At 39.5% G+C, this 24518-nt stretch overlaps 1 protein-coding gene across 6 annotated transcripts in view; it reads left to right on the top strand.

Moving 5' to 3' along the window:
* The window catches only part of NCKAP5 (NCK associated protein 5), a 376424-nt gene that overhangs the window by 21429 nt on the left and 330477 nt on the right, over window positions 1–24518 (top strand). The window contains exon 1 of one of the 6 annotated variants that reach the window (XM_014870827.2): window positions 5152–5352. The exons of the other annotated variants lie outside the window; for them this stretch is intronic. The gene's annotated coding sequence lies outside the window, so the exon portion shown is untranslated. Of the gene's footprint in view, window positions 1–5151; window positions 5353–24518 lie in introns of those variants that run through there. 6 annotated transcript variants of the gene reach the window in all.

The following is a 24518-nucleotide window of genomic DNA, read 5'->3' as shown; positions in this document are numbered from 1 at the left end:
AGGAGAGTGCAAATTAGTCAGCCTTCCCATTAGCTGCCAGCCCTGCTGGATCACTGACACCTGTACAAATACATGCTTTCATCAGAAAGAGATTATGGGAATAACCTTCTCCTCATAATAGACACCACTTTCAATATCCAGCAGGGGACCCCTGTCCATATGTGAAGTTAAACACTGCAGAACTGATTAAATGATGGGATCCACTGGAATCTGAATTTGCAGAGGCTTATACGTGTGATTAAGGATACACAAAAGCCCTTGAACATGCATTGGTTTTGGGCTTGCTCCAGAATCCACTAATGCCATTGATTTCAACTAATTCTGGATAAGGTCACTGGTGGTTGAATCAATTATTTGATTCCAGAAACAACAGGAAAGGCAAAGAAGGAATAATGACTTAACTGACAGAACTAAGGAGAGCCAGTCCTATGTACTTAGATTTTGTAACCTTATTTACAATATTTCTGAGCTCCTGTGTAATTCCAAAATCCAGCTTCTGACTACTCCTTCCATTTTCAAGTGGCAAACACTCAAAACAAACTTTTTATGATTTGCTTAATATTGTATTTTACATTGAGGCAATTTGTAGTGAAAGGCAATGTCCTTTAAAGATATCTTATCAATTTTCTCCAATGAATGCTTTTCATAGAATTCTACTGAAGCAAAAATTATGGAACTGAAAAAGACTTAGAAATTGATTGCAAATCACTGCTATGGCAGGAACAATCATATATGCTCATTTTAGCTCTCAGCTCATCTGAAAAGGCTAGATTAAATATTTCATTTTAGACTTTCTTTCCTATGTGTCAGAATTGGGTGTCAAAGCTTCATCCTGACACTTAAGGACAGGATTTCCCATAGTGTGGGATGTGAGCTAGAGTAAATGTTTCCATATTGAGGTGCTCTTCCAGGAGGTAGACTATCATACTTTTTAGCTGCAGGAGTGACAGGTACTGAGGAGCACACAGGTTGTTACAGAAGCTGCCTGGGAGCTCTTGGAGAGGGCAGCATGGCAGTGCCAGGCATGGAGAGCACAACTGGCAAGGACAACCAGACTGATGATATCCCCAACCCTGCATGTAGCAGAATGGCCAACCTGAATGCAGTAACTGTTGTTAAACGTTATTTGCTGCTTTCTCTGAAGCTTAAATTCATATATGTGACAGAAGAGAGAGCTATTGTTTGTTCCAGCACTAAAACCTGCCTTTGCTAAGGACCCTTTCTCTATTCTTGACATGCAGGGGAGGTAAAAAGCTTTGAAAAATCACCTAGCAAGGTTAAAAACCAAATTATTTTTGTGATCAAAAGCTTACCAGCCCGATCAAACTACTTCAACTGAAGGTCAACTGAGTATCTGAGGAGATTCATTTACTGCTCTCACACCCTTCCTTTTATTGTCTCCACTTATTTCAACTTGCCAGTTGTTTATCTGCTTGGCCAACTACCCCAGGAAAGTGTTTACTGTGTTAATTTGTGACACCTCACATTTTTGTAGGTAAATGTTTTGTAAGACATACTTAACTGTGTTGGTAAAAGCGAGCATAATAGTAATTTTTAAAGAACATTTTGCTCTTCAGAACACTGGAGAAATTTCCATGATATTTTAGGAACCAACTCAATACTTCTAACCATGTGCAACTCCAAAGAAGACAAATTCTGCAGCCTACAGTTTGTTTAACTTTTTTTTTTTTTTTTTTTATTTGCACTCCAGTGATCTCAGTATCTACTATGGGATAAAAATGTAACAGTTTAGGATTTATATTCTATCATATTATGTTAGGATTTTAATATCCTTCAATTTTGCCCTAGACTAAATTGCTCTTCAGCCTGTCAGGTTGTCTGTCCTTGCCCCAGCAGTAGTTAGAGTGTTAAACAAGGCTTTTACATGGGCAGGTTGTCTGAAGCTGCACTTAATCACAGAGGGCTCTCAGGAGAGTGGGACATCCCTCGGGGAAAATGCTCTTAGCTCTTCCCACCTGCCTTTTAACTCTTCAGGCTGTGGGGCTGATCACCTCTGCTGCAGCTTTAGGGGTCTGTGATGAGAGGCTGAACCTTGAGACACCTGGGTCCCAGTTGTTTTCTGCTCCTGAGCTGGTAAGAAGTGAGCAAGCACATCACAAGTTCAGGGATTCCTGCATTCATCAGTAAATGTGCAGTTAGGTGACTCAATCCCAGTCAAATATTGCATTTTTCAAGATGATGTCCTTGTTTTAGGTTCTTCAGTGAGGAAGAACTTTCTAAGTTAATAACAAAGTAGAGTCAAATGTGGACAGTGAACCTGAAATAGTATGGATTTTGTGTTAGTGTGAGACATGAGGTCTTTAAGAGATCCTGGCCATACTGCAAGAGGTTAATTGACAGGCTTTTCTAAAATCTGTGTGTACTTAGATCAGTTTGAAATGTGTCATCTTACCTGTCTGCTCATCAAAAATGAGGCAGTACGAAGCTGAATTATTTCTTCAGATACAAGAATCAGTTCAGCCTACTGCACATCAGGCCAGGAGAAATGACTGCAGCCCATGACTTTGACTTCTTTATCTTTTCACTGAACCTGCATCTAGTCAAGGACTGAATTCTGCTGTTAATTTTGTTCTAGCAAAATCCGTGGCATTCCTGCCAAAAATAAGTTGTATCTGCACAGCCAGCAGCTATATCTTATGACTTAGAATAGAAATTAGATGGATAAGTGCACTGACAGGGTGAGCTAATGGCCACTCCCTTAATAAGTGCTGTAATTTGAAGAATGCAAAATCTGTTTGTCCACCCTCATGGCAATTCTCCTCTTGGGAAGAACAACTCCCTGGTTAAACCCACAAATCTCAGTACTTGTTTTGTTATGCATTTATTTTTACAATAACCACCACTTCTGAAAAACTCAAAAAAATTGCTTTCAGGCAACTCAAGTCAGTGCCTCTGCACTGCTGCCTGACCAGAGAGATGTGAGTCGTGTGTGTGCTCTCCTGGCCCTGCTCACTCAGGTGTCCTTAGGCTGGAAATGCATTAACATGCTCTAGGAAATTTAGTAAGTGCTAAATTTTACTAAATAATATAAATTCTTCCTGGGAACAGACTGCAATTTTCCTTAAGGCTCATCCTTTTTTATTTCATTAAGCAGTTGGCTTTTTCAATTAAACTAGTGGTCTCCTTCTTTTATGACTGTATACTCTCTTCCTTTCTTCTACACATATTTGTCTGCATTAGTGTCTCAGAGACAGTTTTCTCATCAAGAGAGCTTCAATGTAACCTGTGTTTTGAAATTTTATAACTACTTCTAATGGCAGGTGAAAAAATGAATTTAATCCTTTGTCTGAGAAAGCACACTATTAATCTGCGACAGACTTAAGCAAAATCTAATTCTTCTGCTGATCTTATGGCCTTGGTTACTCATGGAAAGAGCTGAGGTCTTATGGAGCTGTATATCCAAGCACTGGGCCTTGCTCATATTTGCTTAAATGGCACTTGTGGAGCTGGAACTAAATCTCTATGGTTTGAAATTGATCTGATTCAATATTATGTGTTACTGCTTATTATTCCCATAGCCCACTTCATCCTCAAAGTATTTTGAAGACTTCCTGCATCTAACTGGCAAGATCTTAATGAGCAAGATATAAAACCTTGCTGAGTGCAATGGAAGAGGAACACAATCCTGTGTGTTTTGAGCCAGGGAGGTAAATATAACCCAGGGTTACACAGTATGGTGTTTCTTGTATGCTACAGGATGATTAGCCACAGGAATAAATGTAGGGGATTTACAAAAGATCTCCATCAAAAGTAAAAACTTATATTTTCGAGGCAGCAAGTGGCAGAGGTAGAAATTGCCTACATGAGCAGTCACAATGAACTCAGCACCACTGTCAGCAGGGTATTGCTGCCACTCAGGGCAAGCACCAGGAAAATCAGGCACTCTGTTATTAAGGTCACACAAATGTTTTTAATGGCACTCTTTCAGGCTAAAAGCAGGATTTCAGCTTGCAGCTGACTGCTCTTGTTCAGGTGTGTAATTGCATCTAGCCTGATTTACAGCAACTGAGGATCTGACCCAAGATTGGTTTTCTCTTTGTAAATACAGGCAGAATTTGGGTTGAAGCTTTCATGTGTAGCAATTAAAAAAGCAGTGAAAACTTGGCTTCCGCTCATCCCTGAGCTCAAGTTTCGCTTGTTTTGTTGTTTGTGGAACAGTTTAGGGTGTTTAGATGTGAGTGGCCAGGTGTTTCCAATATTGAACCTCTTCGTGTGGAAACGTGCACAGATAAGAGAGCTCAGTCTGTCACAAGCCTTGGTGGTGCTTTCAGCGTTTGAAGTTCTGACTTGAAAGGACTGACTTCTGAGAAATCAAGGCACAGAGTCCCAGCCCCTCTCTTTCAGCAGGAGCTCTGTGACAGAGATTCAGATTAGGAGCTGGACTAGCTCTCCTGTGAGTAGCCCATCCCTCGGTGGGAGTTGAGTGTGTGTTTCAGCTCTACAGTTCTTAGTCCTGGACCTCCCCTCTGAGAAGGAAAGGTCAGTATTTATGCCCTTAGCACCTTGTGAATAACTCTGTTTGATGCTGTTTCTTGCTTTCTTGTATTTTCATCTTTGGAAAGTAAGAGGGTTTTCTTCACAATGCATTGAGCTGTTTAAAATCTTACAAAGATTATAGTTTGTAATTCTGTAACTTTTCAAATTTGGAATGAGTTGAAACTTTCATTTCAGCCTATTAAAGTCCTCTGCTCTGTACTTTAAAATCAAGGCAAGTTTGCACCCGTATTGTTGAACAAACAAAAGAATTATGAGAATTCAGTGATAAATTGTGAAAAAGGTAGTGCTGGTGATTTTTATTTTTTTTTCTTCCCTGTGCTCTTCACGTGGTGAAGCTGTTTAAGTTTTTTCTTACTTTTCTGCTTTCCCTTCAAACAGTTTATTCATTCTAGAAAAACATCAGTTGGGTAAACAGAAGTATTTATATGTGTAGCACTGAAACTCCTACTAAGATGCAAATTGTGCTGCAGGGAAGATAGTTTGGGCTTTTCTTTCCTCCTCGCTTTTCTTTTTTGACAGTCGGTTAATAAAGACTCAACAATAAGCAGCTGCCTGTGATGTCATTTGGGACTTTGTCCACAGAGCTTGTATTTACAAGTACTGAGCAACTACATAGCAGCAGCAAACCCAACTATCAGCAAACTTCATGTCTGCTGTTACTGCAGGACTTTGGTGCTGTGGAGGGTGTAGAAAGCTAACTCTGTTCTTCTAACCACAGACTTTTAAAGCTTGGTAAATAAACACTGGATAAACTCAAGAGAATTTCTGGACTGAAAAGACTTCTTACGGTTCTGAGTTCTCCAGGGCTGGCATGTTTTGACTGAACTGCTGCAAGTAAGGCTTTTACTGTTTTGGTGTTTTTATCATCATTGTAAAGCTTATTTTCTCTAGGAGTGTGTCAGCATTGCTATTTGTAGTTTTGTTTTAATTAAAAGAGTGGCAAGTATGTAGTTGTTAGGAGTAGTTACAGCCACGCATCTGACTGCGGTTCAGGACAAATGAAAACTTCATTCTGGCTTTTGTTTGTATGAGATTACACTGAAGTGGCTCTCTCTTAATTTAAGTGATGAAACTTAAAGTCTCCTGAGTGCTGTCATTAACTGAACAAAACCTGGGCTCCCTGAAGGTTGTTTTCTTGTAATTTAATTATATTTATTTGAATATTCAATATTATTTTGAATTTGTAATATAAATTCCTTGTAGTTTTTAGTACAGTTTTCTTTAAAAATAATTTTGTTTCTTATGAAGGCATGTATTAAAAAAAAACTTTATTATTTTTCACTTTTAGCTCCTCTTCAAGTTCTGGAGGTGTATAAGTTTAAAAGAGAGAATCATACAGTCTTTTGATACCTTTCAGATAAAATGAATTCTCAATTATATGAGAAACTGTAATTTTTGTTTTGAGTGTTTATGTTAGGAATCCCATGACATCCTGAAATATCAGAGCAGAAAAACTAGCATTCTGGTAGCTGCTGTGAGAAAACTTTCTGCTGTTTGTGGGACACAACTGTGTTTCTGACCAGAGATTAACTAATTTTCAGGACAACTAGCTGTGATTGGCATGGAATTGTCTGTGTTTGGCAGAAGAATAAACTGGTCCATAGATGTGGTTTATTAAAATTTAGTTTACCCACTTCAAAAGCTGGTAAACAAACCCCAGGTCTCTTGCTTCTCCTTTCAATCTTTCACCAGAAACCCATTCTAAATTACTGTAATTTCAGTTGTAGTGGCTTTTTCTAGGATGTAACCTAATCACAGTACTGTGTATGAGGAACTTTTTATTACTGTTTGCCTCTGTTTAATGATCTGTCTTTGTGAAGACAAAGCACATTTCTGAGGATTGAAATCAGAAAATTATGATTGGCAAGTGTATGAGGGTAAGTCAGTACAAATCAATCAGATAGGAATTAGAGGATTCCTCATGAGTTATCAGCACTATTTATTTTGCTTTGCTTTGCTTGCTACTGACTTTGTTTAAAAGGCCTCTCAGTCCCACCCAGCAACAGATTTTTTTTTTTTTTTTTTTTTTTGGCTTCTTATTAAGGTCAGAGGAGCTACAACTGCAGATGCCCCTCTCAAGTGACCCTGTTTCTACAGCAGATCAAAACTGTCCAGCTCTTCTTTTTTGATGCTGTAATGTGGCTTGGCATGTCAAGATACTGAGCAATTCAGGAGCTGTTGTTCTGTCTTTGCAATGGAAGCATATTCTCCTGGGGGGTGGGGGGAACAAACCTAAATTTAGCTCTGCATTAGTATCGTGGGAATGGCAAAGGCTTTTGGTGTTTCAAATGGGCGTGTAAATAAGAGTATATTTTTATTCCTCAGGTGTTCATCCTCATTTTTCAGAAATAATATTTTAAAAGTTTATATGGTCTTTAAAAGATGTTTTTTTAGCTCAGAAACTTCCACCAAATGCAGGAGTGAAGAGCAGAGTTGTGTTAGAGGCTTTCCTTTGGGGAGATGGAATGGGTTTGATCCCTTTCCATCCACACCTAAGAGCCAGGCTTTCCTTTCCTCTCTCACCTTGTTATAATATATATAATAATGATCTACTGTTGTGAGCTGATAATTTACAGCTGCAAAGTTTCAGACATTGTTGACAAATAAATGCCTTTGAAATCTTCAAAATAATTAAAGTGAGAATAAGAAACCCTACTCGGGTTCCACTTACCTTTCTCACTTTAATTTTACATGCAAATTCTAATCTGAAAAATGTGAATTTCACTACTTTTAAAGAAAACTTCATGAGTTCCTATGATATTGTTCTTGTACATGAATTGTGTATAAGCGTTTAGGCGGCTTAGATTTATGGAAGTAGAAATCCTGCCCCAGTAATTATAAAGCAGAAGGGTACAATTCCATTTTAGACATGAGCTAATCTTCAGATAATTCCCTTAAAAGCAGAAGCAGACTCTCAAAACCTGATGAGCCCGTGGGCATCCAATTCTCATTTTCCTCTTTTGCATTTTCCTTCTCACATTGACATTTTCTTTCTTATATACTAATGAAGCAAATTAGGATATAGATTGAGCTCACTTTTCAGCCAAGGGATCCCCTAGTTGGATTTTATTTCCTGAGAAATCTACCCAAGGACACAGAGTATAATCTGATAATATTCTGGGATGGCATTAAAAGGGACAATTGCCAAGAGAATGTCAATTCTTTGGGCTTTCTCACCATCTGAAAAGAAGTGGAATAAGGGCAGACTCCAGCCTGTAATCGTCTGACAAGTGGGACTGGGGTTGGGATAAAGGACACAGAACAAAGGTGTCCGAGGGAAGCTCAGCTGGCTGAGCAGCTCAGCACGGTGCAGCCAGGGCCAAATGCAGCAGGATGCTCTGCAGCTCGTGTGTGGCTCTGCACGTGTGCAGCTCCTGGCAGGACTGCAGTTATGCTGAAGAAAAATTCTTGCCAAAGCTGCCAGAATACCTTCGGAAGTTAAAGCATGTAATATGCTGTTTTATTACTAAAACAGGATAAATGTACAATGTAAATAGAACATGAGCCATTAACACTTGGAATGCTCTGTTCTGTACTGTCTGCTGATATCACTTGTGCAGCATGCAGGAACCTGAATTACATTAGGTTTCCCCTGATGGTTACATGAATTAGTCATGATGTTTTCAGGATGAAAAGTTAGATAGCTATTATGTGAAAAACAGCGGGACATCTTTTATGTGCCCATTGCTTGGCATTCAGGTGGATCAGATAAACGGGATTTGTACAGCAGCAATGGCTTCTGGAAACGGGCTGTGACATTGTCTATGGGCTGTGAATGATGCAGACCTTGAAAAGCAGGTTGGATTATAAAGCAGTGGATAAAAATTATGTTGCTGAAATATGGTCTATTAATATTGACACACAGCAAGAACAAATGCCACTGTTAAACTGCATGTTTGATAAGCTTTCCACAGGACAACCCAATTTGTTTTCCAGAGCCAAACCAGCATTGGATAGTGTGTGCACACAATAGGTCTGGACAGAATCAAATGCGTGTCACAATTTATTTTCTTTGACAATGCTAATTGATTATTATAATTCATCGTTATCTAAATTGTTAAATTCAATACTCCACCGTATCCTTTTGTTTCTTTGTTGCTCAGACATAATACAAATAGGAAGAGTTAATTACCACATGCAACAACAGAGGCGAATTTCATTGTCTGCTTCACTTTGATTGAAGCTGTATTGAATCACCACAGTGGATTTTCAGCAATGGTGGAGAAAAGAAGGAAGCAAGAATTCTTTTGCAGTGAAGTTGCTTTTGGTGGTAGTTAGCATTTGTATTTCAAACAGTATCCTTTTGGCAGCTGGGCTCTATTATACTCGTTTGCCTATACTAAGTATTACCTAATTGTGCAAACTGAAATCACATGTGTGCATCAGTCCTGTGAGGGATCAGTGGCAATCCTTGAGGAGCACAGCACAACTTGACACAAGTAGAAAGATTGAATTTGTTTCTAAAATTACTTACTCCTCTAGATATGAGCACTTGGCTTGTTTCTTCAGTGCTCTGTTGAGGGCCAGAGCTGCATCTGGTGGGTGAAAGGAAGTAAAGCTCTCCTCAAGGGAATTCTGGAGAGATTAAGTGATGACTTAATTCATGCAAAGTCCTAAAACTCTGACCTACTCTATCTTCTAAGATTTGGTGTAACTGCTGTAAAATGTAGGATTTTTTCTGCTGCTCTGAAATGATCTGACAAAATAGTACGGAGAGGTAAGATTTTGGGGGGTTATTTTGCCAGTAGAGGGCCGTGTTAAACTGGATAAAATACCTCCCTCTTGGACTCACATTTTCAGTGAGGAACAGCTTAAAGCATATGGTTGTTTTCAACGGCAAAATGAGTAAATAATTAGATCTTTTAGAAGCTATTGAATGATTAATTATTTAAAATCAGAATCACATCACTTTTACAGTGCGAAGCAGTTCTGTGTCAGTCTAATCAGACTCAATTCTGGCCTTTAAAATACATCACACCTACCTGTTTATTCTGAATTGTTCAAGATTGATAGATAGAGCCCTAATAAGTCATTAAGCTGACGTGATATACAGCAGCAGCATGTGCTTTTGCTATAATGACACAAATGAGAAAAGAATTGTTTTTCAGAGGTACAATCACGTTTGTTTTTGATGTGGCCTATAAACTAGAACTCATTATTCAGGCTCTAGTGCTGCAGGAGTTGACCTTTGGCAAAATATTTTGTTATCCACAATCTTTTATACAGGCCTTTTGTGAACTCTGCTCAGCTCTCATTTTGCTGATTGCATTTAAAGTCATTTATTGCACAGTGTTTGCCCTTCTAGCAGATGTTAAAGGATTCCCTGCCTCCCTCTTAAAGGCTACTCCTCCGCAGCATCTAATTATAACCTACACAAAAGATTAACAGATGTTATAATTGTCTTTACTCATTGATTAAATAGTTTCTGCATGATTTGCTCTCTTCCTCTCATTGCTGATTTGTGAGGTCTTTCTGGATGAGTCTCATGCATCTGCAATTTGTTAACAGTGCTGTCTTCAGTTTTTAACTTTTTGTGTTTGTGTTTCAGTTTGAGCAGGTTATTGTTATTCTGCTGGACAATGTGACAAATGTGTTAAAGGCAGGTGCATGAAAACTTGCTTTGATTGCACACCTTCCTGTTCTTCCTCTTCCTTTTAACCACTCCATCTAAAATATTTGTAAAATGCAGACTCTTTTAATGCATTTAAACTGGAGACTTGAGGGGTAAATGCTGAGAGTTGCTTAGCAGTGGTTTTGTCCCTATATTTCAGTTGCAACTTGCAGAGGAAATTAGTGGTCGAGAAAATCAGTTTAAGAAGAAAATTCCTAGGAGGAAATTTCTAGCAGGACTTTCCTAGTGGGACCATTAGAAAACTCTGGATTTTTTTTTTTTTTTTTTTTGTGGTTCATTTCTCACACTTTTTCACAAACTTAAGATTAATCTTCTCTTGAGCTAATTAATCTTGCCTGTGTTTTGTTCCCGTGTTAAGGTGAGGGCTCTGTTCTTGGATGGATCCACAGTCTTTCCCCTACAGCACAGCAGTGCCAAGCTTGGAAACCATTGTTTTATGTTCTTATAAATCTTATAGCATCTTGAATAGACCAAACAATGTTTCTTCTCAGAGAGGTGAAATATCTTGCATGTGTAGTTAAACTGCTGAGGACTGGTTCTACCAAAGTGTCCTTCCCTGTTTGGATTCTGTACAAGGTTTTCCTACTTTGTCATTGACACAGATGTGAGTAAATGATAAGTCCACAAAACCTTCCATGATAGTCTTGGGAAGTTTCTTAGGTCTATGAAGCTGCATTTGTTTCAATATGCTTTGCTCAAAATTGGTGTAACAAGAAAGAAGAATAATGGAAAAGATTTTCTCATGTGTTCTCAGACAAAATCTCTGAATGAGTTAAAGAGAAACAGGTTAAAGGCTTGAGGCTTGTATTATGGGCTTGGTTATTCAAAAGCCATAAAGTATTGTGATTTTTCCCCAGCCCATCCCCCAAATCCTACTCAAACATAAAGCTGTTTCCTTGATTCCTAGCCAGAGAACCACCTCATTTTGAGGTTAGGCTCACCTTCTCCTGCCAAAAACATTTTAGCATATTTTACTACCAAAAATACTTGAGTTCTCTGTGGATGTCTGGGAATATTGATTCAATTAATGTTGGTTCATGCATATGTAGGACACCCTGCATGATTCTACTTTGTTGGTGCTGTGTGTATTTTTCTCTTTACAGTGAACACCATACATGGTGCTGGCTGTGAGATTTTGCTAGAGAACCTACAGCACTTTAGGTTTTTATTTGATTTTTAATGTTGGTACCTAATATGTAATGCATGAATTTTAATAATGTGATTGATAATCTTTGCAGTGCACGAAAGCATTTGTCCAGGGACTCAAAATTGCTCTAGAAACAGAGGTACTTTGTGAGAAGAGCAAAGAACACTGTATCCTCCTTCTTTTTAAATGACATCTCAGTGCCCCTGAATACTTTGAATTTATGAGCTGGGGGGAGCAGATTATAGATTCATAATAAGGAAATTCCAGGGTGCCAACTGTGCTTGCAAAGTGTATTTTAATCATACAGACACCTGTCCACTATCAACTTGTAATATTTTTTAGAGGTCACTGAGCAGCCAACTGATGGAAATCACTTTTATTCAATATCAACCTCCTCTGAGTTTGAAACACTGATCTAGAGGTGAAATGCTAAAATCCTAATTATCAATAATCCGACCTGTGAAATTCCCTTATGCTGGAGGTAAAGGACTTAGGTTCTCTTTGTAGTTAGATATGAGAAACTTAGAAAATACTAAAAGTTCAACTAAGTCATTAAGGATTTTTAAAGTCTGCTGCTATGAAGGAAACCATTAAAGTGAAACCTAGTGTAATTTTAATAAATATCTCTGTTATGTCACTGGCTGTTAGCTCTAACTTCTGAGACCATGATTTTCATCTGTATTTTCAGCTTTTACCAGTAAATGAAAGAGAACACCAAATGACTGACAAGGGTAGCACAATCTACAAGGCCTCAGGTTGGCCATTCTCCTTGTCTCTCTGCTTGAGAATCTGTCAACTCGTCTAGGATTTAATGATGTGCTTTCCTAAAACTAGTGAATTCCTTTCCTTAAGCTGCAATTCTGTCCTGGTGTTATTGATTTGGAATGTATCCTGATGTTCATGGCAAACCAGTTCTGTCACTTATATTTACCAATTTATCTTTAATCAAGTGAATTGCTTTTCTTTTTGATTACCAGAAAATTCTCCTGTCACAAGAAAAAGTTTAATAAGACATTGCCAAGAAGTGATCACCAAGATGATGGTTTTGGGTGCAATTCTGGCAGCAGAATGGTTTGTAAGGTACACAGCCACAGGCAGTGCACCACAAACCCTAGGCAGGGTTTTCCTTGCTCCTGACAGGGAGCAAATCTTGCTGATGGGTCCTGTCTCCCCAGTAAAGCACTGAAACCTCACTTTTACCCACTGGCTGGTTTTTTTTTTGTGTGAAAACAAGTTATGCTTTACCTGTTTTACTTTTTCCTCTCTACCAGAATTCCAGGTTTGGATCCCATGTGTCACTGAGCATTCTGAGCTTGGATGCAGAGTTCAAGAGTGTATAACTCTGGGAGGCATAACTGAGACCCCTCCTGAGCTCTCTGACTCAAGCAGCCCCAGCTGAGGGCAGATCCCTTTAGCTCCTGCCATGCTCAGATTGGATGTGGTGGCTCAACCAGGCGTGAGGCAAAGCAGAGGTGGAGATTTCACACACAGGATCCTCATCCAAGAAGGTGGGGAAGGATGTGAAACTTGGTGTGTTGAGGGCACACCCTTAAGCCAGAAGTCCCATGACGTTCCTACTGGCTGCTTCTTTTCTTTCCCCTTTCCTGGAGTCCCATTCTGAGTTTCTCTTCTCTCCAGTAGCTGCAGGTAATATTACTGTGTGCCAACAAGGAAAATCAAAGGTGAACAGCACTAAAGACTGCAGCAACCTGCTTAATTTTCCCACTATTAAAGAAAAAAGAGGCCTGCTCTAATTATTTTTTTTTTTAATGCTGCTTTAATGCTTTCTAGTCTCCCTGCAGGGAAGATAGGTTTAAATCTCTGGAGGGACTAGAGGATATCTGTCTCAGCTATATAGCTGCTTTTGGTGGCAGAATCTTTTCTTTGTTGGCTTTAATTCAGTTCCAGCTGAATTTCTCCCATCAAATTAATTTTGACAGGACAGCAAAGGCCTGAATGAAAACTGAGTGTCTTCCATGGCACAGCACAGAGTTTGGAGAGAGGATTATTCCCCTATTTGAGTTTATGGTGATGTGCACATCTGGTAGATAGAGAAGAGTAATGACACAGAGAAGCAGCACTAATAGAAAGTTTCACTATTAAAGTCTTTGACAAAGAGGATTTATTCAGTAAATGACACTTATGTATTACTACCTTCATAGGGCAATGGAGAAACTGAGACAGGAGAAGTCAGTGAATCACCTAAATCTCCAACTCAAAATGTGGGTAAACATTTAGGGTTTACCTGAAATGAACCAACTAGATCTTTTTCTTCCTTGCTTATGCTCAAAACTCTCTTTTTTTTTTCCCCAGTACACTCTGAATTAACAAAACTTATGTAGGAAAAAAAATGTCTTAAAGGTTATATTTAGTCTTGAAATTCACTTTCAAATTCACAACGGATCATTTAGAACACAAAGTGTATTAACACCTTTCCCTTCCATACTAATAATACTTTTTATTCCTCAGCTGTATTTTGAGCTAAATAGTAATATTGAATAACTGTGGTTATTGAAAGTCTGGAGACGTGCATAAACTATACGCTTGAAGGCTTTATTTAAATCTGCATAGTATTACTTCCAAGAAATAATCTAGGTAAAAATTATCCACTTTGAGTTGTTACATAAATTCTATAGAAAAAAAATGGATGAAAAATTCGGTGCCAACCCAACTGTTGTTTCTACAAAGACATCTTTCAGATTTTAGTGAATAACTGAGTTATGAATTGCCAGTAGTCTTGGTTGGGTTGGTTTTTTTTTTTTTTTTTTGTTTTTTTCTTTTGTAGTTGACCTGTTTTTACTTTTCATTCAAAATGGACAGATGCTTGAGAGAGAGACTAAGGAATTCTAATAGTTTAGCTCCTTTCTTTCTAATATTTTCTGGATAGTACTGTATCCATAATTCCAAAGTGTTGGATTATTATCTGTGATGGCAGTCTATGTTCATTTGGTAGAACTGCACACAGGTGAGCTAAAGACTGAGAAAATGATGTAAAACATAGAAGAGCTATGGAACTTTTAAGTTGGAAATTCGTTTTTATTTTTTTAAGTTTACATTTTCATTACACTTCTGGAAGATGGAGAAATTAGAAATTTGTGTGACAAGCAGTCTTCACACTGAGGAACGGGAATAAGCACTGCCAGCAGCTGATGGCATGGGGAGGAAGGATGGAGTAATATTTTTTCTAAAGCAAAAGCCTTCAATTGTCTATAATGTGGATGAATTGCAGCAAAGTACAGAGATGCTGAGAAGAAAGGCAGAGCAGGCTCTTTTCTGCCTCGTCAGGGTTGTTGGACATCTCACTGCTGGCAGCATTCTCACTTTCAGTTTTTTCTATACTTCATCCTGCCTTATTTTTTCATATGGCAAGTGTTCCTTTGATTCTCTGCATTGGATTTCACTTAAGTAATTTCTTCAGCTACTCAGCATCATTTCCCCCTCTTTATTCCCTTTCAGCTTACTGTCAATAAACCTAATCAATTTTTTGCTGTCTTTAGTGCTAGGATATGTCCCTTGAACTTGTATGGATGGTCATTCCTTGACATTTTAGTCTCCTCTTTGTCATTGTTTAAAGCTGCTATGAAGGGACTGGTTAATCATTCCCAAGTCAATACTTTAATCATCTTTGCTGCAATGGTATGATTTCCATAAAGTTTGTCTCTATCCTTTTGGCCCAGGCTGAATTCAGCAATAGAGATGAGATTGTTCTAGAATTGCAGGGATGAGAGATGGAGGGCTGTTTGGTATGCCAACACTGTCTAGTGTTCTGTCACCATTAAGAAAATATGCATGAAGAGAGAACATCATTCATTTTTAATGTTTCCGTGATAGTTTTCTTGGCCATAAGCTGAAGATGGAGTTTAATCAATGTGTATCAATTCCTTTCAATTTTATGGTCTTGATATCCCACAGTCCTACATGCTCTGCTGTGTAAGAATAAAGTGAACTTATATTGGCTAAGATATCTCCCTGGAGCTTTTCTCTATGTATTCTCCTCAATATATAGGGAATACACACATCCCACAAAAAAACCTGAAGGTGGTAGAGCTGAGTTGTACCCTGTCACCTTTCTGCTGTGACCATGAAGTACAGACACTGCTGAAGCGTTCAGAGAGTTGGAGCTGAGTTCTTTAGGTCATCCATGCTAGGTCAGCTGAAAAGAGAGTAGACTTGTAACTTCTCTAAAGACTGAAAAGGTGGGGAACCAGCTGAAGGCTTTCAGTGCCCATCCTTACAGGAGCTAAATTACTTCTGGCATCTTCAAATTCTGCTCTGGTACCACGTCTCGTGTGTCTTGTCCACAGCAGTGAACAGAGGTGACTGCAGGGTCCAAGGAGCTGTATCTGTAGCTGCACAGATTTACAGAGCTCTGAAGGCATTTGCACAGAAAAATAAGTAATACATGAATATTTTCTGATAGAAATATGCATGGTGTTCTGGGCAGCACCTGGAGCTGCTCAGCTGGTTGAGGCTGTGTGCTCTTGCTTTGCTCCCTGCTAGTCTATCCCTTCAAATCAGGGGCTCAGTTCTGCTTGGCTGGAAGAGATCAGTGCTGTCTTTCCCCTCTTGTTCTTCCCCGGGGTGGACTTTAGTCATGGTGAGGTGGAGGAGATATTTTCACATGATGTGAATAGAGGAGTGGTGCCCTTTCTCACCTGTCCCCTTCCCAGGTCATGGAGGGATGACGTGAATTTCACTGTACAGTATCTTCCCTTATTTTTCACTGGACAGAATGGGATTATGAGCTTGATTCAGCTTCTTTTCTCGGCTGTTATTGAGCTAATGCCTTCATCATGAGGTTATTACCTGTACTGTAAGGACAGACCCTGGCCCACTGGGAGTGTCTGTACAGCAAGGTGAAATGTGAGAGACACTGTTACAACCCACAAAGCCCCAGATTCATTAGGAACAAATTCTGCAGCCTAGACACTGACATTTCCCTCTGTTGCAAATAACTTCACTTATCTAAGAATGCACAGAGCTGGATGCTGAACCTGTTACTAGTAACTAAGGAAACACTTTGACTTTATATTGGGAGTTTTCCTTTGAGCCATGTGAACATTTTGAAGTGTTACCCAGTGCTCTGAGGAGTAAAACCAGATGCCTGGACACTATGCTAAGATGGTTTAATAATTCCTCATATCCACTGAGCTGGAATACCACAGTAAATAAATGATCTTTCATTCCTTTAATCTCTGCTGGCAAGGAGGAGCAAAAGGAGTTGCATTTATTTGGGATACTGTGACCATTGCAGACATGACCATCTCTTTTAGCAGTGCAGGTGGAAGGGGTGGAGTGCACACAATGAAACAGTGGTTTTTAGTGGTCCCTCTGGACTATGATTACAACAGATGGGCAGGCAAAAGAGATGTTGACTGAAATGCATCTGCCTCAGAGAGGGAGGGATCTTTAGGCACATTTCAAAAGCTCCTAGTTCTGGTTTCAAAAACTGAATTGGCAATCCACCATTGCTTACAACAGAGACCCTGATACAGATCTTACACGTAGGTCTGAAATTCTTGGACTTTTTTGAGTAGTGCCTTGATTTATACTGATGAAAGAAAAATGAGAAGAAAACACAAATCAAACTGAGCAAAACATAGATAACTTGTGTTTTAAGTTCTTTCCTCCAGTTAGTTGCCTATCAAACTGATTCAGATGCTGGATTTAATTGCATTTCTTTTTCTAAATATTGGAACATATTAGATGAACTGGATGTCCCTGCCTCTGAAGATTTGTAATTCAGTGATGAGATTTTTGTTGGTTCTCTGCTGCCAGCCAGCTGCTTTACCATGAGACATAACTGGCCCTATTAATCATGTACTAGATTAGAGGTTGTGTCTAGTTGATGCCAGAGGAGCCTTTATTGGGATATAAATGGGACATTTGCTTTTAAACTTTGAAATCAGCACATAACCCTGTAGGTCTGTGAACAGTAACAGTGAAATTTCCTCAGGTCCTGGAGTTCAGCTTCTGCAGGTGGCTGGAACTGCCTATTTCTGACTGAGCTCAGCTGTGGTTCCCAAGGGAGACAAATGTGTGTTGAATCCCCCAGAGGCAGCTGCTGTGGTGTTCAGAACATGCCTTTTGCAGATTAACAGCCTTGCCTTGCTGAAAGAAGCTCTGTGACTAAGGGAGTCCATGTTTACCACATAATAACCTATTTCACATAATTTATAGTAGTATTTGGTAATAAGTAACATATAATAATAGGTGGTTAAAAACTGAGCCAAGAAATGGGAGTTTTGGATCTAATGTTTCCTTCAGCCTGAATAGCCTCAGTCATGCCTGGATATCTCTTTCTTGGTTACAGGTCTAACATGTTCTGAAGGATTTGATTTCAGTGCAGAAGCTAAGGATACAGAAACACCATTGTCATAATCTGTTTTTTATTGATGATAACACTATAATATATCCTTTTCCTTCCCATGCTGCCCCGACTACAGATTAATGCATTCTGTCTGCTTATCTTTCATCATCTTTGTCTTGATAATTTTATTGCATAATATGAATGCTTCATATGTCCCATAAAAGCAAACGGGGAGGGTAATCCTTTGACCTTTCAACATTCTTTGGTGTAATTTACTGGCGATTCTTCTCCTCCCTGAGGCATGGCCCTGAAATCCTATGATAAAAATGGACAGCCAATCCAAATAGAAAACACTGAAAAGGTTAAAGCTTTGATTATGTTAGTCTATAAATGTTCATAGTCTTTTTTTTTTCTGCCAGAAAGAAAATGAGGGCTGAAAATGGCAATGGATGAATCATGCTTATTACAGAATACGGAAATGATATTGGTTCAACCCGTTCTTGTTAATGCTGAAAGAATATAATCTTGTGCCCTCTCATTTTATGTCACTGCAACCTACCTTATCCTCTTAAATGAATGCATGCATCCATTTAATTAACCTGGTGAGATACTGAGATATAAATCTTTTAAATGCTTCTCATGCAATTCATCTTGACAGCTGTCGTAGTAATAACATCTTTAATTCCATATTCTTTATTTTCTGATGTATTGAAATTCCTGGTATTATTTTGAGCCCACTGATAGGTTTGCTGGATTTAAGCCCTTAATCTTAACTTGTTTAAATCCTAGGAGCAAACTATAAAGCTATAGAAAGCTTTACTGGTTGTTTAGTTTGCTGAATAAACGGAGGATTACCTTGCATGAAGAAAGCATAAATATGTTTTGAAAACTGCAGCTGAAACAGGGTGAAATTTAGAGCTGGGATGCTTTCTTTCAAATGCTGTGTTTCTAGGACATTCTACTAAGAGTCTCTTCTTTGCTGGCAAGTGATCAGAAATTGCATGAGCCCATCTTATGTGCTCTCCTTGTTCCCTTCTGAGGGATTGGGTAAGGGCAGGAGAGATCCACAGCATTTGGCTCTCAAATGAGTCAGCCCTTTGTAGGCTGCCATGTGTCAATGTCATTGTACTTCATTAAAATCACAAAAAATCAAAGAATCGTGGAATAATTAGGGTTGGAAGGGACCTGTGGAGATCATCTAATCCAACACCCTGCCAAGGTAGGGGTGAAAGATGAGAAGGTTCCTTGTCTTGCTCTGGCCCTTCCCACACTTTTTTGTGGTGGCTACTTTATCATGGCCTGGTATATAATGGGCAGTGAGTGGTAGGACAAGGGGGAATGATTTTAAACTAAAAGAAGAGAGACTTGGGTTAAGTGTTAAAAATTCATTACTCAGAGGGTGGTGAGGCACAGGTTGTCCAGATAAGCTGTGGATGCCCCATCCCTGACAGTGTTTGAGGCCAGGTTAGATGGGGCTTAAAGCAACTTGGTCTGGTTGGGTGGCATCCTTGCATGTGGTATGGGGGTCAGAACAAGGTAATCTTTAAGGTCCATTTCAACCCAAGCCATTCTATGATTCTATGACTGCTGGAAAGTTTTCAGTCAGAAATATAGGACCACTAAATAACACAAAATAACTTGCAGGGCACAGTTGACTCTGGCATTGCCTGTACAGTTCCAATAAACTTTGTAACAGCGTTAGAGATTGTAAGAAATTTGGGGTGTATGAAAATTAATTATTCCACAGGAAAACAACAACAGAAAACCCCTAGAAAATAACATTATTCTCCGCAGATATTTCAGAACCACTTGACGTATATATTTTAATGAAACGTTCCAAAGCCAGTCAATATTTAGGTATATAGGCAGAATAGTACAGCAGTGCTGTGTTTGCTATCTTGTAATTCCCATAATATTCTAGTTATCTGAGCATTTTAACTTCCTGCATTGGAATTTTTCTAATTTAATTAACTCATTAATGCTGGCACATGGCACATTCCCCCTCCCTGTCTGCAAAAATGCAGCTTGCTAATCTAAATAGCAACCTAATCCAGTGGGTGTGAGTGCATGACATGTACATTAGTGCTAATGAACTGCTGACCAGCCTCAGCAAATACCTGGCAGTATTTGGCATTAGGCAGGGCCTGCCCACAGGGCTGCTGAGAAATACATTGGGGCAAAACAAAAAGCATTTAGCTAAGTGTCAGGTTGCAGAAGTGCTGATGTTGCTGCAGTTTATTTCCCAAGTGTTGAGTTTTGAAACGACAACTCAAGGGAGAACTTAGGAATTATTTTTCTGCTTTGTCACTTAGTCATGACCAAGATAAATACCATGATGGGGAGAGATAAGGGTGTGGAAATGAAACCATGTTCATGGTTGCCTTTTAATGACTAGGCAGAATGGTTGGAATACTCTGCCATTAGGGGAAGAAAAAATGCAACCCCCCCAAAAAAACCCAAGGGAAATAATCCAGTTCATTACTGCAAACCTAGTATATCTTTACTGGCCTGTGCATAGCAAGATAAATGTAGTGATTTTATAGAGCTGGACATTGATCTGTTAAACAAACATCAACTCTTTAATTCTGGAATCTTTTTCTTCTTCTAGTCCTCTCCAGGGGAGGCCCTGATAAACTGTACTTACTATACTTTCCCAGAAAAGACCACAACAAAAGCCAGTGTATGCACATTGGTGTTAACACCAGAGCTGGCAAAAGAAACCCAGCTGCAAAATGACAGATTCAATTCAATTAGGTTCCTAGGAAACTGAAGCAGTCCACAGATGGGTAATGAGAGATAAAATTCTTCACCTTTAGGTCACCTGTTCATTCTAACTAACACTTGCATTGATGACAATCTTTACTTTCTCATTGCTACTTCCTGACCTATGCCAGTGATATTACTTTCCTCTTCCTCTCTTTGCTGGGGTATAATACCAGTTCTGGTTGTCTTCTCTCAGTTTTAAAGCCTGGCTGTCAAGCAAGCAGGGCTAACAGAGTAGAAAAAGCATTTAAAGGTGATCACTGTATAACTATAGCCTCATTCTGTTACCCAGCAGTTAGATTTCCACAAACCACAAATCCTCTCCTCTTGTTAACACCTGGGAAAGACAAGCTGGCTGCTGAGAGGGAATACCTTGCTGCCCCACGGGTATTTTGCCTACTGGCAGCATTAAGTTGTGCAAAGCCAAAAGTGGGGGAGCTGCATTGTATCTACCCTGAATTTAAACAAAAGGATGCTGTTTGCAGAGCTGTCATTTTTGTCATGTGTCATAACTATTAAATTTATACATGTTTGTGAGAGAAAAATAAATATAGTCAATTTCCAGTTACCAAACAGATATACTGTGTGCTAGTTCCCAGCTGGCATATGTTGGCATAGCTGTTGAAATGTGACTGCAGTTTCAAAATGCCTGAAAATATCTTGGATGCCTATCTGAGGAATATGATGTTGTACGTTTTCATCAGCTAAAGCAATATACATCAATCATCCTTTGTTACTACTAGAAATGAAGAGGGTATTATAATCCAAGAAATTTCTTGCATAGATTTTAGAGAATGCTTTTCTATGTTAATCACACTATTTCTCCAGGGCATACTTTTCAAGCCATCTCCTGAAATGGTGAACATTCTTGTACTGAGTACTAAAAATACTGCACTTGAGGATATACAATCAAGCTGATGCCTCTGGCTTGCTGGCTTCCTGAGCACTGAGGGTAATACCCTATTGAAGCAAGATCACACTTGGGTCTTCCCCTGAGAGTTTTTTTTTTTTTTTTTTTTTTTTTTTTTTTTTATGTCTGTACAAAACCTTCTGCCCTGATCTCAGTGCAAACCTGAGAATACGCTGCACAAACATCTGGGACCTGCATTCTCTTAGCCTGATCCTCATAAACTTGGGAAAACAGCCTTCATTACTGAGTGCCTGCCCCCATATGCTCAGCATAGATGATCTCTGTAGTCCCTTAGGGAAGAGTCCTACAGCAGAAACATTTCCTGCAACACAAAGAACTAGAAGATGAGCCCCCAAAGACTTGGAAATACACACGTATGAGTGCAGTATGGGTGAAGACACCATAAATCAGATGTGACTTTGCAATAGTTCACAGTTCCACCCAGTTAAATGGGATCATCAGGGTCTGAGTGTTGATCACTGGGGTCTTTGCTGTGAACATATTGACAAGCGAATTGGTCAGGGAAGGCAGGTAAATTTCTATAGTCTGTTCTCTTGGTAACACAAAAATAGTATTTCTGATGATTGGGCAAACTGGCTCTCAGCACTTTTGTGTTCCAAGACTGTTCCATCTGGACAGCTGTTCTCCTCTGCTGAGCTTTCCCAGTGGGTGTGTTAGGTCCATTTTGAATTTTTGTTAGTCTTTTGTTTGGTCTCAGAGGAAGAGAGATTTTCTTGGGAGGGTCATTTTTTTCTTTCTGACAAGCAGTATGATGCACAAAAATGACCATTCCAAGATGGAAACTTGTTCTGTTTTTCTTAAGTGTTTTTCTCTGATGATAATTTTTCTTTAAAGGCCTCCTGATATGGGTACTTTGAAACATCAACATGTGTTGGTACAGGTGATGTATTATCTTGTCTGATAATTACCTGTGATTCAAAACTTTGTGTGTCTAGCCTTAGGTGATTAACTCTTCAGAGAGATGTGTGACAGGCTGCTAAAGGTAATGAGCAGAGGTGGGAGCTCCCATGGTGTGTGGGGAAAGGAGTGGAGCCAGCAGGTCTGGAGTTGCTGCACCAGCACAGGAGTAGGTCCTTGTGCTGTGCTAGATATGGGACAGTAAATCCACTTCAAGTGCCCAGGGCACCATATAAACTGTAGGAATAATTAATAATAATCCTTCCTGCTTTTACTTCTAAACTAGAATTTGTGTGGTTCCAAGTACCTGCAGACAGAAACTTCATGCACTTAACTCATATTAAGTACTTGACCTTCCATGAGGGTTGCTGGCTCCAGCTGCAGCTCTCACTAGCTCGTTCCTGAGTGGTTCTGTGCTCAGCAAAGGCTCCCTTGGTGGAAATCATGCTCTCTAGGCATGATGCATGCTCAGGAGAACGATACAATGATTACATAATGTAGTTTGCTAATTTCTGGCATAATCACACACACAGTGTAATACATTGTTGCTGTATTTGTTTAAATCTGTTGTGGTGTTTCTTTCGCTTGCTAATCAGGAAACAATAAGAATTTTGTATATCACACTGAGATTCCTTATTAGCTGAATTTAATAGCATGTGTAGTTTTAGGGTTGGAACTAAAAAAAAACAAGCAAGGGCTTACAGGCAAACCTGAAGAAAACCACACAGGGCAGCAATGAGCACAGTGCAATAACAGATTTTCCTACCATTGTAGGTACATGTTCACAGAGGTTAACTTTTATCTATTTGGGAGAAAATGGCCTGAATTCTGGTCTTGCATGAGTATAAGCCAAAAGTACAAAAGAAGAGTAGGAGCCACCAGGTGCTGTTCAATAGCAGGCTGGATTCAGCACTGCATGGTTTGGTAGCTGGAGCCACTGCCAGCTTCCCTATGGGAAGTGCTTTAGAAGAGCAGTCCCAGTGCAATGCCCACACTGTACACCATGACCCCAGAGTGCCTCTGGGAGCCCTCTAGGTTCCAGATGGCTTCAGCAGCTGGGCCTGGGGCATCCTGCTCTCCTTGCAGTGCTTGGCCCACATTCAGGCTCCTGTGTGCCCTCCTGGCAGAGAGAGCATTCGGGGTCAGCTTGGGGAAAAAGCTGTGAAGGTTTTATCCGCTTGGTATCCCCACAGCGACAGATGGGATCGTTCACAGGTGCGTGAGAAGTCCTCTATCCACAGGCATGCAAACGTGTCTGGAGGGCATGTGCAAGGCTGCTTTTGGAAATGCCAGCTGTGCTATCCTACAGCAGAGCTATTTGTGCCTCACCTGGCTGTGTGTGACCCAAGGTGATGTTCACAACAAGCAAAAAAGATCAGAAACACACAGATCTTCTTCTTTTGCCAAGTTTTTTTTTTCAGTCAATGGAACCATGATACAGTAAATTCAGTCACTATGACATGCAAGAGAACTTGTGTGCATGGATATGAGTATATGTGCCTGTCTTAATTTAGACCAGATTCTGATTTCTGTTATCATTCTACTACTTTCCATAAATCCTGAATAAATTCGTTAACTTTGCCTATATTCCTGCACCACAAACAATATCTTAAAATACAAGCTGAAACTTTCAGATTCACATAGCAATAAGAAGATTCAGGAAGAGGACTGGTAGTTGTTACTTGTAAGCTGTGGCTTGGCTTTAGTAGAAACCACTGGCCAGGAATTACCAAACCCTACAGAACTGGGAAGATTATTTCCCTCTGTGGTAGCTTTATGGGCTGAATTCCCTGCCTGTTCTGTACAGGCAGTGTGGGACTACCTGGTTATTACAGCAGAATCTTCGACCTTAAAAACTTAAGGAAAGTGCTGAGGGCATTTGTCTCTCGTTAATGGTAATGGGAGTTGAAAGCTTTTAGAACTCTTCAGGATTAGGTCCAAAATTTGTACATCACAGTAGCAGCACAGATGTGCCAACAAAGAGGGCTTACTGAGGAGTGCAATTAATGTGAAACAAACTGTTTCCCTCCCACTGCCCAGCCTCAGGTAATTCATTGGCTCTGCAAATTCAGCTCCCAGCCCAGTTCAAAAGACTGTGGAAACATGGATGTATTGCTAAAGACAGTTGTAGCAGATTTTTTTTTTTCTTCTTCCTTTGAGAAGTGACCCAAACATATTGGTAATGTTTCTGTTTGGAGAGTTTAGATTTTTTGGCACAGAAAATTTGTTCCTGGAACACAGCCTACTAGAAACACAAAGTTATTAGCTGTTGGGTTATTGCAAAGTTAATGATGAAAGACAGTAACAGTTAAGTAGGATA

The sequence above is a fragment of the Sturnus vulgaris genome, chromosome 7, assembly GCF_052056855.1.
Source record: "Sturnus vulgaris isolate bStuVul1 chromosome 7, bStuVul1.hap1, whole genome shotgun sequence".
NCBI lineage: Eukaryota > Metazoa > Chordata > Aves > Passeriformes > Sturnidae > Sturnus > Sturnus vulgaris.
Note: the sequence above shows the minus strand (reverse complement) of the source record. Positions and strands in the feature narration are given on the sequence as shown.